Here is a 5,675-nt window from a genome sequence, read left to right on the forward strand (position 1 = left end):
TTTGCCTATTCGGGGTCTTTTGTGTTTCCATACAAATTGTGAAATTTTTTGTTCTAGTTCTGTGAAAAATGCCATTGGTAGTTGGATAGGGATTGCATTGAATCTGTAGATTGCTTTGGGTAGTATAGACGTTTTCACAATGTTGATTCTTCCAATCCAAGAACATGGTGTATCTATCCATCTGTTTGTATCATCTTTAATTTCTTTCATCAGTGTCCTATAGTTTTCTGCATACAGGTCTTTTGTCTCCTTAGGTAGGTTTATTCCTAGGTATTTTATTCTTTTCGTTGCAGTGGTAAATGGGAGTGTTTCCTTAATTACTCTTTCAGATTTTTCATGATTAGTGTGTAGGAATGCAAGAGATTTCTGTGCATTAAGTTTGTATCCCACTACTTTACCAAATTCATTGATTAGCTCTAGTAGTTTTCTGGTAGCATCTTTGGGATTCTCTATGTATAGTATCATGTCATCTGCAAACAGTGACAGCTTTACTTCTTCTTTTCCGATTTGGATTCCTTTTATTTCTTTTTCTTCTCTGATTGCTGTGGCTAAAACTTCCAAAACTATGTTGAATACTAGTGTTGAGAGTGGGCAACCTTGTCTTGTTCCTGATCTTAGTGGAAATGGTTTCAGTTTTTCACCATTGAGAACAATGTTGGCTGTGGGTTTGTCACACATGGCCTTTATTATGTTGAGGTATGTTCCCTCTATGCCTACTTTCTGGAGGGTTTTTATCATAAATGGGTGCTGAATTTGTCAAAAGCTTTTTCTGCATCTTTTGAGATGATCATATGGTTTTTCTTCTTCAGTTTGTTAATACGGTGTATCACATTGATTGATTTGTGTATATTGAAGAATCCTTGCATTCCTGGGATAAATCCCACTTGATCATGGTGTAGGATCCTTTTAATGTGCTGGTGGATTCTGTTTGCTACTATTTTGTTGAGGATTTTTGCATCTATGTTCATCAGTGATATTGGCCTGTAGTTTTCTTTCTTTGTGACATCTTTGCCTGGTTTTGGTATCAGGGTGATGGTGGTGTCACAGAACGAGTTTGGGAGTGTTCCTCCCTCTGCTATATTTTGGAAGAGTTTGAGAAGGATAGGTGTTAGCTCTTCTCTAAATGTTTGATAGAATTCTCCTGTGAAGCCATCTGGCCCTGGGCTTTTGTTTGTTGGAAGGTTTTTAATCCTTCCTTTTCAGTGCTTGTGATTCGTCTGTTTATATCTTCTATTTTTTCCTGGTTCATTCTCAGAAGGTTGTGCTTTTCTAAGAATTTGTCCATTTCTTCCAGCTTGTCCATTTTATTGGCATATAGTTGCTTGTAGTAATCTCTCATGATCCTTTATATTTCTGCAGTGTCAGTTGTTACTTCTCCTTTTTCATTTCTAATTCTATTGATTTGAGTCTTCTCCCTTTTTCTCTTGATGAGTCTGGCTAATGGTTTGTCAATTTTGTTTATCTTCTCAAAGAACCAGCTTTTAGTTTTATTGATCTTTGCTATCGTTTCCTTCATTTCTTTCTCATTTGTTTCTGATCTGATCTTTATGATTTCTTTCCTTCTGCTAACTTTGGGGTTTTTTTGTTCTTCTTTCTCTAATTGTTTTAGGTGTAAGGTGAGGTTGTTTATTGGATATGTTTCTTATTTCTTGAGGTAGGTTTGTATAGCTATAAACTTCCCTCTTAGAACGTATTTTGCTGCATCCCATAGGTTTTGGTTCATTGTGTTTTCATTATCATTTGTTTATAGGTATTATTTGATTTCCTCTTTGATTTCTTCAGTGATCTCTTGGTTAAGTATTGTATTGTTTAGCTTCCATGTGTTTGAATTTTTTACACATTTTCCTGTAACTTATATCTAGTCTTATAGTGTTGTGGTTGGAAAAGATACTTGATATGATTTCAATTTTCTTAAATTTACTAAGGGTTGATTTGTGACCCAAGATATGATCTATCCTGGAGGATGTTCCATGAGCACTTGAGAAGAAAGTATATTTTGTTGTTTTTGGATGGAATGTCCTATAAATATCAATTAAGTCCATCTTGCTTAATGTATCATTTAAAGCTTGCGTTTCCTTATTTATTTTTATTTTGGATGATCTGTCCATTGGTGAAAGTGGAGTGTTAAAGTCCCGTACTATGATTGTGTTACTGTCGATTTCCCCTTTTATGGCTGTTAGTATTTGCCTTATGTATTTAGGTGCTCCCATGTTGGGTGCATAATTATTTACCATTGTTATATCTTCTTCTTGGATTGATCCCTTGATCATTATGTAGTGTCCTCTTTGTCTCTTGTAATAGTCTTTATTTTAAAGTCTATTTTATCTGATATGAGAATTGCTATTCCAGCTTTCTTTTGATTCCCATTTGCATGGAATATCTTTTTCCATTCCCTCACTTTCAGTCTGTACGTGTCCCTAGGTCTGAAGTGGGTCTCTTGTAGACAGCATATATATGGGTCTTGCTTTTGTATCCATTCAGTCAGTCTATGTCTTTTGGTTGGAGCATTTAATCCATTTACATTTAAGGTAATTATTGATATGAAGGTTCCTCTTACCATTTTCTTAATTGTTTTGGGTTTGTTATTGTAGGTCTTTTCCTTCTCTTGTGTTTCCTGCCTAGAGAAGTTCCTTTAGCATTTGTTGTAAAGCTGGTTTGGTCCTGCTGAATTCTCTTAGCTTTTGCTTGTCTGTAAGAGTTTTAATTTCTCCATCGAATCTGAATGAGATCCTTGCTGGGTAGAGTAATCGTGGTTGTAGGTTTTTCCCTTTCATTACTTTAAATATGTCCTGACACTCCCTTCTGGCTTGCAGAGCTTCTGCTGAATGATCAGCTGTTAACCTTATGGGGATTCCCTTGTATGTTAGTTGTTGCTTTTCCCTTGCTGCTTTTAATATTTTTTCTTTGTATTTAATTTTTGATAGTTTGGTTAATATGTGTCTTGGCGTGTTTCTGCTTGGATTTATCCTGTATGGGACTCTCTGTGCTTCCTGGACTTGATTGACTCTTTCCTTTCCCATGTAAGGGAAGTTTTCAACTATAATCTCTTCAAATATTTTCTCAGTCCTTTTTTTTCTCTTCTTTTTCTGGGACCCCTATAATTCGAATTATAATTATAATTTTAATGTTGTCCCAGAGGTCTCTGAGACTGTCCTCAATTCTTTTCATTCTTTTTTCTTTATTCTGCTCTGCGGTAGTTATTTCCACTCTTTTATCTTCCACGTCACTTATCCGTTCTTCTGTCTCAGTTATTCTGCTATTGATTCCTTCTAGAGAATTTTTAATTTCATTTATTGCGTTGTTCATCATTGTTTGTTTGCTCTTTAGTTCTTCTAGGTCCTTGTTAAACAATTCTTGTATTTTCTGCATTCAATTTCCAAGATTTCAGATCATCTTTACTATCATTACTCTGAATTCTTTTTCAGGTAGACTGCCTATTTCCTCTTCATTTGTTTGGTCTGGTGCATTTTTACCTTGCTCCTTCATCTGCTGTGTGTTTCTGTGTCTTCTCATTTTGCTTAACTTACTGTGTTTGGGGTCTCCTTTTCGCAGGCTGCAGGTTCACAGTTCCCATTGTTTTTGGTGTCTGCCCCTAGTGGCTAAGGTTGGTTCAGTAGGTTGTGTAGGCTTCCTGGTGGAGAGGACTAGTGCCTGTGTTCTGGTGGATGAGGCTGGATCTTGTGTTTCTGGTGGGTAGGACCACGTCCGGTGGTGTGTTTTGGGGTGTCTATAACCTTATTATGATTTTAGGCAGCCTCTCTGCTAACGGGTGGGGCTGTGTTCCTTCCTGTCTTGCTAGTTGTTTGTCAGGGGGTGTCCAGCACTGTAGCTTGCTGGTCATTGGGTGGAGCTGGGTCTTAGCGTTAAGATGGCAATCTCTGGGAGAGCTTTCACTGTTTGATATTACGTGGGGCTGGGTGGTCTCTGGTGGACCAATGTCCTGAACTGGGTTCTTCCACCTCAGAGGCACAGGCCTGACACCCGACTGGACCACCAAGACCCTGTCAGCCACACGGCTCATAAGAAAAGGGAGAAAAAATAAGTAAAATAAAATAATATAAAATAAAGTTATTAAAATAAAAACTATGTAATAAATTTTTAAAAATTGAAAAGTTATTTAAAAAGAAAGAAGAGAGTAAACAAACCAAAAAACAAACAAATCCACCTATGATAACAAGCGCTACAAACTATACAAAAAAACAAAACCACCAAAAAACAAAAAAACAAAAAAAACAGACAGGACCCTGGGACAAGTGGTAAAAAGCAAAGCTATACAGATAAAATCTCACAAAGAAGCATACACATACACACTCACAAAAAGAGAAAAAGGAAAAAATTAATATATCTTTGCTCCCAAAGTCCACCTCCTCAGTTCTGGGATGCTTTGTTGTCTATTCAGGTATTCCAGAGATGCTGGGTACCTCAAGTGGATTGTGGAGATTTAATCCGCTGCTCCTGAGGCTGCTGGGGGAGATTTCCCTTTCTCTTCTTTGTTCGCACAGCTCCCAGGGGCTCAGCTTTGGATTTGGCCCCGCCTCTGCGTGTAGGTCACCGGAGGGCGTCTGTTCTTCGCTCAGACAGGACGGGGTTAAAGGAGCCGCTGATTCGGGGGCTCTGGCTCACTGAGGCCGGGGGGAGGGAGGGGAACGGAGTGTGGGGCCGGCCTGCGGCGGCAGAGGCCAGCGTGAGGTGCACCAGCCTGAGGCGCGCCGTGCGTTCTCCCGGGGAAGTTGTCCCTGGATCCCGGGACCCTGGCAGTGGCGGGCTGCACAGGCTCCCCGGAAGGGGGTGTGGATAGTGACCTGTGCTCGCACACAGACTTCTTGGTGGCGGCAGCAGCAGCCTTAGCGTCTCATGCCCGTCTCTGGGGTCCGCGCTTTTAGCCGCGGCTTGCGCCCGTCTCTGGAGCTCCTTTAAGCAGCGCTCTTAACCCCCTCTCCTCGCGCACCAGGAAACAAAGAGGGAAGACAAAGTCTCTTGCCTCTTCGGCAGGTCAGACTTTTCCCCGGACTCCCTCCCGGCTAGCTGTGGTGCACTAACCCCTGCAGGCTGCGTTCACGCCGCCAACCCCAGTTCTCTCCCTGCGCTCTGAGTGAAGCCCGAGCCTCAGCCCCCAGCCCCGGGTGCGCAGACAAGCCTCTCGGGCTGGTGAGTGCCGGTCGGCAGCGATCCTCTGTGCGGGAATCTCTCCGCCTTGCCCTCCGCACCCCTGTTGCTGTGCTCTCCTCCGTGGCTCCGAAGCTTTCCCCTCTCCGCCACCCGCAGTCTCCGCCCGCAAAGGGGCTCCTAGTGTGTGGAAACCTTTCCTCCTTCACAGCTCCCTCCCACTGGTGCAAGTCCCGTCCCTACTCTTTTGTCTCTGTTTTTTTCTTTTTTCTTTTGCCCTACCCAGGTACGTGGGGAGTTTCTAGACTTTTGGGAGGCCTGAGGTCTTCTGCCAGCGTTCAGTACGTGTTCTGTAGGAGTTGTGCCACAAGTAGATGTATTTCTGATGTATTTGTGGGGAGGAATGTGATCTACATGTCTTACTCCCGCCATTTTGAAGGTCTACCCACTTGTTTTAATTTTTAGATTCCACATATAAGTGATATACAGTCTTTGTCTGACAGCATAATACCTTCCAAGTTCATCTGTGTTGTTGCAAATGGCAAAATTTCATTGCTTTAATGGCTGAG

This window comes from Monodon monoceros, unplaced genomic scaffold (assembly GCF_005190385.1).
Source record: "Monodon monoceros isolate NGI ecotype Baffin Bay Population unplaced genomic scaffold, NGI_Narwhal_1 Super_Scaffold_16, whole genome shotgun sequence".
In the NCBI taxonomy this organism is placed as follows: Eukaryota; Metazoa; Chordata; class Mammalia; order Artiodactyla; family Monodontidae; genus Monodon; species Monodon monoceros.